The 13,718-nt window shown below is 40.7% G+C and overlaps 1 protein-coding gene across 6 annotated transcripts in view; it reads left to right on the top strand.

The window, feature by feature from the left end:
* HIVEP2 (HIVEP zinc finger 2) overlaps positions 1–13,718 on the top strand; it is a 178,141-nt gene that overhangs the window by 95,135 nt on the left and 69,288 nt on the right. For 5 of the 6 annotated variants that reach the window (XM_075924325.1, XM_006128792.4, XM_075924322.1 and 2 more), the window contains exon 2: positions 9,099–9,195. The gene's annotated coding sequence lies outside the window, so the exon portion shown is untranslated. The other variant, XM_075924324.1, reaches the window with a different exon arrangement.

Genomic DNA, 13,718 nt, shown 5'->3' with positions numbered 1-13,718 from the left:
GGGAGGAAGTTTCATGCGCTCCCCCCTGGGGACAGGGGAATGGCAGGGCCTCTGTGGGCTGAATCAACCCACTTGGCAGGCCGGATCCAGCCCGCGGAGGCCCTTTTGCCCATCCCTGGCTTAAACAAAAGCTGGAGTCAGTTTCTGAGCCAAAGTGTGATTCTGGAGCTGAAAATATCTGTGTACTTCACACACACAATCAAACACAGTGCTTTGGAACACCCACAAGGCTAGAAGCAGAGTTTGAAGTCATCTCTTCAGCACGCCATGTATAATGGGGTCCTACACTTGTAACAAATTATGTATCAAATTGAACGTTTGACAAGAGAACAGTGACTTCGGTGTGTAGTGATTATGGCTCCTCAGTTTCTGCTAGTTTGCCCTTTACATGTTCATTTACACCTGTGCAGTATGAGCGCAATCAGAATGGAAGGGGTTTACTCTCACCTTCTGTAGATAAGTGGCAAGTAAATTGGAATGAGATTGTACACCTCCCTGAAATGGAAACGCACTAATCTTACATGTTACCATTTTGCTTGAAATTGTATATCAAAGTTTGTGTTCATATTTTTACCTATCTCCCCCCTGCCCCTAAGTCAATGCCTTGGTAGAATGTATATACTGCTCTTTGTTTCCATCCGTCAAGTTTCTGTGGGAAGAACCTAAATCCTTGGAATTTCAGATGCTCTGTGGTAACAGATTTCAGTTGTTTTTGGGCATCACACTTCCCTTTTAGTTCCTCCTTCTCTGGGTTAGTTGCCTCTCTTAGGATACATCTAGACTGTGGCAGAGGTATCCCGAAATAGCTATTCCGTGTCTTTTAAAACAGCCAGTTATTTTGAAATAGATTAAGGATCAAGGAACATTTCGGAATAGCGGTTTATTTAGAAATTTGGTGCTGGGTAGATTTCGAAATTTCAAAATAAGCTATTTCAAAATTAGATTGAAATAAGATATGCAGTTTGCATATCTTATTCTGATCTAAGGATTCACTGTAGATACACCTAAGGGGGAAGGATAGCTCAGTGGTTTGAGCATTGGTCTGCTACACCCAGGGTTGTGAGTTTGATCCTTGCAAAAGCCACTTAGAGATTTGGGGCAAAAATTTGTCAGGGATGGTACTTGGTCCTGCTGTGAAGACAGGGAACTAGACTCTCTATGACCTTTCAAGGTCCCTTCCAGTTCTAGGAGATAGGCAATCTCTGTTAATTTAATTTAATGCACCCTTAGTTATTTATGAAGGAGATTGGGCTACAGCTGTTGCTTTATTGTGGGCTCATACTCACAGGGAGCACCTGCCGGGATGCCCTATGTTATGGGATACATTTTGACAATTCAAGTGATTGTCATGGGCTCATAAGAAACCTGCTGTCTTGCAGACTGCTTGGTTGGCAGCCACAAGTGCCTTTGCCTTAGTGTATTCACAGTGCAGGTGACCTTCCTCCCCCTCCTCCACTCAGTTTATGGGTCATCAGCTAAGAGGTACTGCTGGATAATTATCAGTGCAACTCAGAGGCTATGCAGGGTATGTCGAGTAGGTTTTACTAGATTTGTATTGAATCCTTTACAGTGCTGGTTTTCAAATTGTGAGGTGTGCCTCCTGGACAAGGTTATAAGGGCATTACAAGGTGGGGCAGGAGGCTGTGGCTAGATGGGTAGCCAGGCCAGGGCAGTGCAGCAGTGAAAAGGAGCCCCCAGCGAGGGGAAGAGGAGAGGGTAGGGTGGGGTGAGGTGGGAGTGGCGGAGGTGGAGTGCATCTTTGCCCAGGCCCTACCTGCCCTGCAGACTTTCCCCTCTGCTCCCCTGCCGAGGCCTTCCCAGCTAGCCAGCTGCCCGCACGCATATTTTAAACCCTCCAGAGCTTGTGGTAGTGAGAGGCTTTGGGTACTGGGTGAGAGGGCAATGAGGAGACCCAGGTCTGTTCCACACTGTGGTGGATGGAGCCAGGTGGGTGTGAAGTGCCTGCTCCCCTTTGTGAGTCATTTTCTGTTCCAGATGGGTAGGAGTCAGAGGGGTGGGAGCGGGGCTGTTATGTGACTCCCATGGAAAGGGGAGGTACAGCAAAAAAGTCTGTGAACTCACTGCCTGACTCATAGCATGCACTTCATGTGGTGCCCTAAAATGCGCTTTTGTGGTAACCTTTACATGTTCACTAGTCTGCCCACTTGAGGCCAGATATGCTTGCTGCTTTTATGCCAGCTGGCTATGCCAATGGCTGTATTTTCTTGGCAGCTCTGGTCTACACAAATGGGTTGCACAACTTGTGTGTAGATAGACGGTCAGCCGTCACATAATCTCCAAGCCTCCAACCAAGGTAGTCTGGGCCCAAATCCCAGCTGTCAATGTCTAAACTTCTGTTTGCACTGAGGTTACTGGCCTGTAGTTAGAGGGATATGCTCTTACAGTACTAATTTAGCCCTTTGCATGAATAAAAGAAATTAGCTTCTACGGTAGCATGAAAGTGGTGTTCTAGTTAGCCAAAGGAGGGCACAGTGCACAACTGCTGACAAAGATAGAGTACAGGGAATTTGCATTTGACACTTTACAAAAGAATCGCTCACAAACAATGCTCTTTCAACATAATCAAAGGAATTAGTTTTTACCCCGAATGTAAACAAGAAATAGCGATGCCCTTCACTTTTTTTTTCCTGACTCAACCATGTGTGGTATGATGATAGGCCAGTTGCTTTGGATAAGTATCATGTGCAATGTAAAACAGTTATGTTCTGCCGTTAGTGATGTGAAGTTAAGTGTGACATTGTTTTTACCTTTCCTCTGCTGTCAAGAACTTTGTACTTCCAGTCTTAATTACTGCAGCTATCAAATTTTGTAGTTGAAATTAATTGCACCTTGTTTTGAAGGTGATACTTGCAAAATTACTGGGGTTGTGTTTGATGCCTGAAGTTTAATGCAGCAAAATCACAATCATATAATAACACTCAGATATACTGTAGACCTCTCTTCTCCCGTCTGAGCTTGCAAGGTACAGACTTCTTTGTAAGTGCCACATGTATAGTCTGTAGCAGAGAGCTGACAGTTGAACATCTGTGCAGGATGGATCCACACCCTTTACACACCGATGAGGGCTCTGTTCTGTCTCTCACAGAGCTAGGAATGAAGACAGGCCATTCTCAATGAAAATAGCATGTTCAGAGTTTGGTTTTGAAAAACTGCTGTTGTATTTGTTTTGGTTTTTAGCACACAAAGCCACAGAAGTTTTTGAAAAATAAGTATTTTGTACTTTTTTTTTGTTTGAAATGCAACTGTTCATTATAAAATATCAACCAGCTGAAAGGAATGTCAGTCAAGAGATTCTGATTATGCAAATGAAACAGTTTTCTCTTTCTCAGATGGATTTGAACCCATAGAGTAGAAACAAGGAGACATATGCAATTACTAGTGCCCTGATCTATCCAACCATGATAGGCTATATTTTGGGCCTAAACTAAGATAGTATCTAAATTTGTTCAAATGCTTAGAATATGTTTGGAAATCCTATTTAATCTATTTTAAATTAGGGATTTGAAAAGTTAACGGTTAGTCATCATCCTTAAAGGATTGCCAGGTGTGTGGTTTTCGCCTGGACAGTCCAGTATTTGTGGCCCGTCCGGTTTAAAAAACCCCCCCAGAAAATACTGGACATGTAAAATGTCTGGTATTTTCTGTTTTTCTTGAACGGAAGGCCAGCAGGGACATTCTTTCCCTGCTGTGTCTGGCGGGGGTGGGGGGAGCATGGAGATTTAATGGTGCAGTGACTTTTTTTTGTTGTTGTTTGGCTTAACAACTTTGGTCCCCTGTTTATTTGCTCAACCAATTTTTTTCCCTTCCATGTTTGGGATTTTTTGTGAAAGTATCTGGCAACCCTACACCCTTACTGCTTCCAGTTAATCAGTGGGGAGGAGGTGGAGCAGCTTCCCGCCCACCACAGGTAGGGGGCTGCTCCAGCCCCACGACAGGGGTGCTCCAGCCTGGCTGGAGCAGCTCCTGTCTGAGGCTGGCTTGGGTGCACCACAAGCAAGGGCTGCTTCAGACATCCGGAGCAGCCCCTGTCTGCAGCAGGCCTGGGTGCATCTCAGGCAGGGGGTGAGGAAGCTGTTTGAGCCCAGCCACGGCCCCCACCCTGCAAATCATCTTTTAATCGGTTAACCTGTTAAACATCAAGTGCCACCTTACACATACAAGAAAGAAATTAGTTACAACTGAATTACCCCATCACTGTGTTACAAAACTGGCAACTTTCAAAACACTTTTAAAGTCTATTTTACACTGGAAATTGGATCCAAGTTTTCAACCAAATTTCTGGAGAACCAAATTGTAAATTTCCTTAATAGCATAACATTTGTAATGTAGACAGGGCTTTGGTTTCTGCTTGCACTTTTATGGTACTTGCATACATATACTGTACTTTCCCCAAACTTTAAACTAATAATTGGCAGAATATTTGTTGTTTTCAGTAAACACTATGTTCCAGTTAAAATATCTTGCAAGGTGGAAGGTATAAAGACTGTCAAACTATGAATCAAGGGCCATGACAGAGTTCAAAAGATAACATCAAAATCACAGCTCCTATTCATCCACCAAAGTACAGGCAGTCCCGGGTTATGTACAAGATAGGGACTGTAGGTTTGTTCTTAAGTTGAATTTGTATGTAAGTCGGAACTGGTACATATTGTATTGGAAACTCTAGCCAGACATTTCTCCAGAGCTCAGTTTTATTCTCCCACACCTCACTTTCCTCAGTCCTTTATTCTCAAGCTGAGGTGTCTGCTGAGAAAAGTCTCCCTGGTCTGCTGGGGCGGCGCTAGCTTCGTGTCTCCCTGGTCTGCTGGGGGGAAGCAGCTAGTGCGGGGTTGCCTCACCCGGTTTGTAAGTAGGGATCCGATGTAAGTCGGATCCATGTAACCCGGGGACTGCCTGTAATTTATCTTTAAATTCAGATTAACTGATTCCAGAATCTCCTGATACAGTTTTATGTTGCTATCAATTACAGCTTTATCATTTATAAAATAGTTTGAGGAAGCAACCTGAGAGAAAAGTCTTTCAGAAGCAGGCAGTAATAGTTATTACCAAACTTCTGCCTGTGTGTAAAAACTGACTTCTTAAGTTATGAGATACAAAGTTCAAAATGAAAAAAGATTTTGAGCATTAAGCCATGCTTTGCTTCTTCTACTGTATTTAACTTTTGAGGAGTTAAATGGTATCTTAGTGTACGTGCCTGCAAACTACTGCAGTAGATTATGAAACTGTTGAGCAGACATGATTGCATGTTAGCAAATTATCAGATTATTGTTGTGCCTGTCTAGTGAACAGTTCTTGAAAGACAGATACCATCCATTGTTATTTAAGCATGCTATCAAAGAAGCAGTGATTGCACACATTTTAAAATATTTTAGTCATTCAAGTGATTCAAATAAATTAAAAGTTGTTTTAGTATGGCCACAAAGCTGCTAGGTGGCTTAATTGGTCAATATAATTCTGTTGAACACATGCATTGTCCAGGATTGTTACAGAGATTATGGCATGGCTATTTCCTCATAGCATGTACTATATTTTAATTGCAGTGTTGTTTTAAGATGAAATTAGGGACATTCAAAAGGAGTGCTATCTTTCTTCATTTAAAATGTTTGTTCACTGGGATTTTTTGTCTAAGAAGGAAGCTCAGGAATAAACTTGCCAAGGGCTAGGGTTAAAAGATGGATTAAGAACATTATCTATCATTAACCATAGTCAGTGGGTGTCTTTGACAGATCAGACCCTAACTTCTCCTCTGACTTATGCCAGTATAATTGCTTTGGGTCAAAGAAGTTACACTGGTGTATGGGGCAGGAGAGTTTGGCTTTCACATGTAAAAAGGTAGATTTGAAATCAGTGAATAAAAAATATAGAATTCCTCAGTAGTTCCGGGTTTAATACTGCCTTTGCAGCTGTTGAGATGGGATAGCGGTGTGCTGATTGGCTTTGTTTTGCATAGCGCGTAACATTTTTGCACGCTAGGCTTTATTCTTATTTACACTAAATCTTTTTTACTATTGCTAGAGTAGACTGCATCCCTCTGTCAATGGAGGGATGCAAATCAGGCACGTCGAAATTGCTAATGAAGCAGGGATTTAAATATCCCATGCTTCATTAGCATAAACATGGCTGCCGCTTTTTTTTTTTTAATAGAGCTTTTTCGGAAAAAAAGGCAGTTTAGATGCAGATCTGTTGAAAATAAACCCTTTTTCGACAGATCCTGTATTCCTCCAAAAATGAGGTTTACAGGATCTGTCAAAAAAGGGTTTATTTTCGACAGATCTGCGTCTAGACTGTCTGAAAGTAGGAATAAGAGATCCTCCGGAAAAGGGCTTTATTCCGGAGGATCGCGCCAGTCTAGACGCTTTTTTTTCCGGCTTTTCCCCAAGCCGGAAAAAAAGCGGTGGACATGTTTATTTAAATCCACGGGGGATATTTAAATCCCCCGCGGATTTCCCTATGCTGACTTACCTGATTTGCATCCCTTTTCCGGAATTTGTGGGCAGTCTAGACGTAGAGCCAGAGTGACCTACAAGGGACTTAATATAAATGAGAATTAAGCCCAGTGTTTTTACTATGTGGATTAAATAAACATATTTATGACACACTGGGGAATTTTAATTAAAAACAACTCTCTGCAAGTGCTGCAAGCATCAGTGAAGTCAGTGAGCCCTGTTTCCACAGAATGAAAGGGTGAAGTTGGAATTTATCCTTACTTCACTGTGGGAAATACAATCTCTATATAGGAACACCGAGGTTCATTGAAGGATGGGGTGATCTGGAGCCATGTAATTTATTTGTTTACTTGACAGAACTTTTTCTGCTGTACACTTTAAAAACATATAGGGTAAAATCTTGGCTCCATTGAAGCCAGTGGGAGTTTTGCTATTGATTTTGGTGTTGCCAGAATGTCACCCATGAAGATTAAAACATCATTGGGCCCTGACCGTTCAGAAGTAGCTCCTTGACTCTATATTCAAATTAATTTCCTAGAAAGTTATTCAATGCTATAAAGTGTTAGGGTCTGGAGCCAGAACATATGGTTTTTTATATGCTCAAATGCCTGCGTAGACCACTGTTTACATTACTGGTTTGTAACACATTATCATTTGCCTGTTTGTTTTTGTTGCTGATAGCAAACATTACAGAAAAAAACATAAGCATATGTCTTTTATTACTAACTGGTTGCAGGCCTATTTCATCCTTTGGATTTTGGCAGTGCGCTTCTATTAAACCACATCTGCATTCTCCTAACAGTGGAAATCCTGTCCTTAACCCATCCCATCATGTCTAGGTATTGCACTACATACGATGCAGTATGGAAAATCATGTAATTGAATTATTTAAGCTTTTTAAAATCAATGGAATTTTTGTCATCAACTTCTGTGTAAGCAGGCCCTAAAACAGGAATGACGAGTGCATTTTATGGATTAAATGTGTCCCACACATGAAGCAGTCTCTGGCCACCCCTCAGCAGGCAACATCACTGCATTAAAAATCAAAGCTGTGATATGTGTATGGAAATTTAATGTGCTCTCAGGCTCCTTGGAAAGTTGCCAGTGTACCCTAAATAATCTCATTGTAGGCACTGGAACTCTCAATAAATAGGAAGCATTTAACTCTGCAATTGGAATTTAGTTAACTATTCAGTTGAAGCTTTGTGTTCAGGAGTAGACTCAGGGTCACTCTCTCACCGCTGTATTGGCTGTGTAGAACAAGCAGGAATAAATTCTATAACAGTGTTTCTTAAAATGTGTTCTGTGTGCTCAACAAAAAAAATCCTTGGTGTTCCCCATAAAAAAAAAAAACGGTTCGGTGTTCCCCGGTCTTAAAAAGTTTAAGAAACACTGCTCTAGAAAGCAGTGAAGATTCCTTTTGGTCACTAATTTCAGCAGATCTTCATTTGAATATATGCAGGAAGCAGATGTGTTGAGCAAGAAGGTGTCACTTTTAAAGTCATTTTCAGGTTACAACTTCAAGTGCTATTTGAGATTTGTGAGTTAAGTATGAAATGGAAATTCAAAGTTGGGGGTCAGTGGCGTTGGCATTTGGGTGTGGGGGCTCAGAGTTGTGAGGGGAGATGGGGCTCATCAGAATGGGAGTTTGAGTGCAGGGAGCTCAGTGGTGGATGATATGGGTGCAGAGTTGAGGGTCTGGAGACAGGGAGGTCTGGGGTCAGAGACTGAGGTGCATTGGGGTGGGGTGAGGATATGGAGGGCTGGGATGTTAAGCATGTACTAGGTGAGGCTTGGCAGGGGTATCTGGGTATGGAAAGGCCAGCTACATGGGGGTGTAATAGGTATGTGGGGCGGTAGATTCCTGTATAGTGCCCTCTTCTCTCAACAGCTGAGAAGCAATGGAGGCAGGAAGAAAGGGAGGATGCTGGGCTTCCTGAAGTTGGAGGTGGTTTCTGGATGTAGGTCTGACACAGCCCCAGCCACTCCTTGCAAGAGTAGAGAAAGTCTTGTTGTTTCCTGCCTCCAGCCCAGCCAGGACTAGCAGTTGGTCCCAGCTCAGGGTGGGACACACTGCCAAGGGTGTCCCCCGTCCTGTGGTAATTTATCTCTCCACCATCTGCCTGAAACAATGTATCTGTGCTTCTAGGGAATGGTGTGTGACTGCTCTTGCAGCTTCCCTTTGCTTCCCTGTCAGAAATTTATTTTTTCTATATGGAAGCAAATAAGTCTGCAAGGGACATGAACTCTGCACATGAGCAGTGGTACAGAATCCCGCCAGACATAGAATGTGCATGTACTGCTGGCTACTGTAGATTTTGCAGGTTCAGTTTGGGTGCCTGTGTTTGAAAATGCATCCATCTATGTACCTGTTGGTCCCATATATCAAATGTCTTCAGTATTGAAGAATTTTTCCATGTTTAATGTAACTCAGTAGAAAAATTGCTTATACTATATTACTCACATGAAAAAAAATATATATGTTGTAAACAGTGGCAGTGACTGACTCATTGTAGTGGTTGTATTTATTTATAAAGCCAACATAACAACGCCATTAAGTTACTAAATAAAACAGAGTAGCTTTTCCATAGTTTTTAAAATCTTTTTTTTCCAAATGTGTTTTCTTAATAGGTTAAGACGATCATAAAGAGCCATATTTTCTGGAGTAGTGAACCAAATTGCCTTGATTGGAATCATTATTCACTTGCACCTTTCACGTCATTATCAGGTAAGAGAAAAATAACAAAAGACTCACAGGCCTAACTGTACAATCTGGGTGAATATTTCCAAGCTTTATAATTTATAAGTTTTTATAGCTTATCACTCACAACACTTACAAATTACACTGTGTCCTGTCTAAATATTTCACATAATTTTGTTATAACTAATACCAGCTGTTGCTAGAACTGAAAGAGGTTAAAGAAAAAATACTTGCTCTGTTTTTGGAATTCGTTGACTTAGGGTGCGTCTATCCAGCAGGGCTAAAGTTGGAATAAACTACACAACTTCAGTTACGTCAATTGCATAGCTGAAGTCGAAATAGCTGAATTCGGCTTTTGGCGCTGTCTATGCCTCAGGAAGTTGAAGGAAGAACACTATTCCCTTACTCCTCATAAAATGAGGATTACCATGATTTGGAGTAAAAGTCCTCCAGCTCAACATTATTTCAAAATAAAGGCTTGCAGTAAAGGCACACTCTTTGTTATTTCGGAATAACTGATTTTATTCTGAAATAATGCTGTTGTGCATTTGGCAGCACTTTGCTGGTATGCTCAGCCAGCTACTTTCCTCTATGTATCTGGGGACAGGTTTTTTCTGTTTTTGTTTTGTTTTGTTTAAATAAATCATACAGTGTGATTGTAAAATCACAAAAACTGGCAGGGACACTCAGGGCTTGAAAATGCCTATAATTCATTTTTAAATTAATCACATTATAAACTGATGATATCCCTTTAATTCATTGAGCACTTAGAGCATGTCTACACTGGGGAGTTATTTCGAAATAACTCTCCTTATTTTGAAATAACAAGGCGAGTGTCCATACTACCATACCTGTTACTTTCAGATAATGACTCCTGCTTGTGAAGAGGAATAAGCTTATTTCAAACTAGTTATTTCAGGAGTTATTATTTTGAAATAACCTTGTAGTGTAGATGTAGCCTTACAATGCTCTGTTTTTGACATTGTCCTAGGTAAAGGAACTCTTGATAAAAGAACTCTTATTGCTCAGTGTTCTCTACACAGTGACTCCCTGCAATTCTTTGGAATTACCCATTAGGGTGGACAGTCAGTGGTTCAGAGTATTATGGACTAATTCTGTCTGAAAAAAATCATGTCCTTTATGAAATGCATTTTAAATTATTTTCAATGTTGTTATAAGTCTAAGACTATGAAAAATAATGTTTAAGTTCTTATCAGTATACTCATTTCCAAGCATTTAAGTCTGAATCTGTCCTTCTAAAAAATCATGACCTTATCTTAAAAATAATGATATTTGACAATAATCAATGTTGGGTTCTTTCTATGTGCCTTTTGGGTTTTGTGCTTATAAGGTGCAGTCAGATGAGTTCAATTTCCAGGATTCTTCTCTGCAGCTATGAGAGCTAGAAACATGCTTTAAAAATGAAAACTGAAATTCTCATATAGTAACTGCGGGGCTTCTGCTTTTGAACTGTAGCAAGAGGCTAGCAGGGCTCTTGCTACAGTTCAAAGGCAGAGGCGCCCTTATAGACTAATTGATTAGTTGATGGAAATCCCATCGACTATTCGATTAGTTAATCTATTTGTATTTAACATTCCTAGCATGGGATAACACATTATCTCATCAAGAGGGCCTGTGGAATTACCTTAGAAAAAAGAACCCAAACTATGTTACCTATTCTCTTGTCCCTGCCCAATGTTCCAAAAGGTCAGAGAGCAGTAGCAGTTGGGAAAGTGCTCATAATAAAAATGAAATCAAAATAAATGGAATTCTTTTCTAAAGAATAGAGTCCTGTCTGTGTTCTGAGTCACTTCAGTAGCACGGAGAAAGAGCAACAACAGGGCAGAATGTGAACAGCAAATAGAGCTAATGATGTTTTGGGGTGAGGGTTGAAATGAGGTTTGTTACATAAATCTTTCCAGTGACTTTATGGCACTTCTGTGAATTGAGGCCCTTACTGCTGTAGCTCTCTCGTGTCTTGAAAACTCTCTTTGATAAATGAGTTGGCTGATAATGGCATACTTTGCTCTTTTGTTGTTGTTGTTGGCGCGACTGAATTTTAGAATAGATGCTCTCAGTTAAGGTATTTACAGCTATGCAGTTGGTACAGTAGTAATATGTATTGTTATCCTGTTTGCTAATGATAGTAAAGCAAATACTTAATAACTGTAACATAGTAAACATGGTGTGTGAGTTATAAAAATATTCCCATTAACACCGAACCCAGCCTTGCCTACTGTATGTGCCAGATCTTGCAGTCTTACTTTAGTGATGGTTCAGGGGACCTAGGAAAGCACATCTTCCCTCAAAAAAGGTGAATACAATGCTACCAAGCCTGCAGCCTATGATATACTCTTGAAAGTGATGGATGTCCCATCTGGGAGAACCAGAAATGTTGGTTTGATCTTAAGGCTCTGGTGTTGTGTGGTGTGGAGGATATGGGTACTGTTTTCTATCTAAGCATTCTTGTGAGGCTGCTGAGCCTGATTCTTTGCTGCCTGACACATTCTGTCATTTACATGTGTCTGAAGTGAATGCAAAATGGATATCAAATGCTACCATTCTGATCCTAAAGCATTTTTTTCATACTTTGCCCAGATATAGCTCACAGTGCTCAAGGGACAAAGCTTTAGCAACTCAAGGGATCTCCCCTTTGGGTCCTGGTCCCAACAAAGATTGCCAGCTGTTCTGATGGGTCTGGGCATTACAACTGACAGCAGGTCAGCTTCATTCTCCCCGTATTGGCATGAGCCCAAGCTGAGTGAATTGGAACTTGGGGTTTACCACAGGGCAGCAGTTGATGTTTTCCTAGCCAATACTGCAGGGGGCATGCAGGGTTCCTCCTCTTCCCCCAGAAAACAATGGAATGAATTAATAGAACAATGGATTTTGCTGGCTTCCTCAATATCTAGGATAGGAGAACAGCACTCTCTGAAGCATGAGGAGGCGGGGTTATTCTGAGGTGAGGTAAATGGGAGAGCTGTTTGGGGAGTGAGCGCTCCCATGCAATGAAATGACTAACCCTTTCCTAGTGTGGCTGAACTCTTCTTTGGCACCACAGTTGACGCAAGTTGTCAGTCTCAACAAGAAGGCCAAGTACTGAATGGGCATGAAAACCAAACTACTCTCTCACACTCCAGACTGGGCCTGAGGCATGCTGGCAGAGCAGCATGGGGAAGCTTGTTCTGTCACATCCTGTGCTACGTCAGTTCTTTGAATAAATAGAGGACACTGTTCTCTAAGGTTGTCAATACAGCAGTCTGCACAGGAACTAAGTTAACTGAAAGATCTGAAAGAAAATGTATGTACCTTTCATATGTTTAATGTACTTGAGGCTCTTTCTTAATGTTTGTAAGAAGCAATATCAGTGGGGTTATTGCTGTGAGATACATGACTGCATTTGTACAGTATTTTTTCTTCACGGAATTATTTCATCCAATGACAAAAAAATACAGACTCGTTTAATGAACCCTAATGAGTTAGCTTCATCTCTGTCATTATAAAATATTTGTATTTTCTACTTCCATTGTGTGGCAATGGACAGGTGTGTGATAGATGGGTCTGGGCATTACAACTGGTCAGATGTGTGCACTGACATTCTGTATATTGGATGGATCCAGTCTCTGAAATCCTTTGGCACAGTGACCTAGTGCTTTCAAATTAGAACAGAGACAGATAAAGATATTCTGAAGGAAAAATTCAATACTGTATTGTGACATTTTATTGATGCTTTCGAAAACTAGGGTTTTGGAGCAGCATTTCAAATACCTAGACTTACAAAACAGAGTACTGCAAATACTACCATATAAGCAAATGTGGTAAATTTTGTTGGTTTGGTTTGTTGGGGGGAGGAGGGGATGTTGTACTAATTAACTAATTAGTTTTCCTGTCTTAGAAGTTCTGGGGCACATTCTGATAACTTTGCATGTGCTGAAGTCAGTGAAAAAACGCATGGAGCTACTCAGCACTGAGTAAGGGAACTAATAGAGCTGTCTCTGCATCATATTCTCCAGTGTACACTTCTTTGAAAATGGATTAAGAGAAATCAACAAATGAACAAACAAAAATACGTTTTGTGGTGAACAGTGAGAGCTGTTCATTTATACTATCTAGATAAAATGTTCTCTCTCAAGTGCTAGGTAAAGTTCTCTCATCTACATTTTATCATTTGGGCAAAAAACCAAATGATTTTGATTTTATTCCTGAAAAGATTAACGAGATTACTAAATATTAGACACACCTGATGGGATTAATTTTACAAAACCCTAACAACACATATGTACCTATTTATATATACTGATACACTGTTGTATATGCTAGAAAATTATGAATCTCCTGTGAAAATATCCTAAGGTTACAGGTTCAGAGGTCCACAGCTTCAAGGCATATATGAGATACATTATAATAGTTTAAAATCCATCAGTTACATTTACATATGACTGCTATTACCTGTAACCTGTACAATACAATAATGTAGCAAATATTATTATCAAGCATTTCAACAAGATTACAATTTTAAAGAAAGAGTTTTGTATCCAATAACTTTTCTG

The sequence above is a fragment of the Pelodiscus sinensis genome, chromosome 3 (assembly GCF_049634645.1).
Source record: "Pelodiscus sinensis isolate JC-2024 chromosome 3, ASM4963464v1, whole genome shotgun sequence".
Lineage (NCBI taxonomy): Eukaryota > Metazoa > Chordata > Testudines > Trionychidae > Pelodiscus > Pelodiscus sinensis.
The sequence above is the reverse complement of the archived record's forward strand: the minus strand, read 5'-3'. Positions and strand labels throughout refer to the sequence as shown.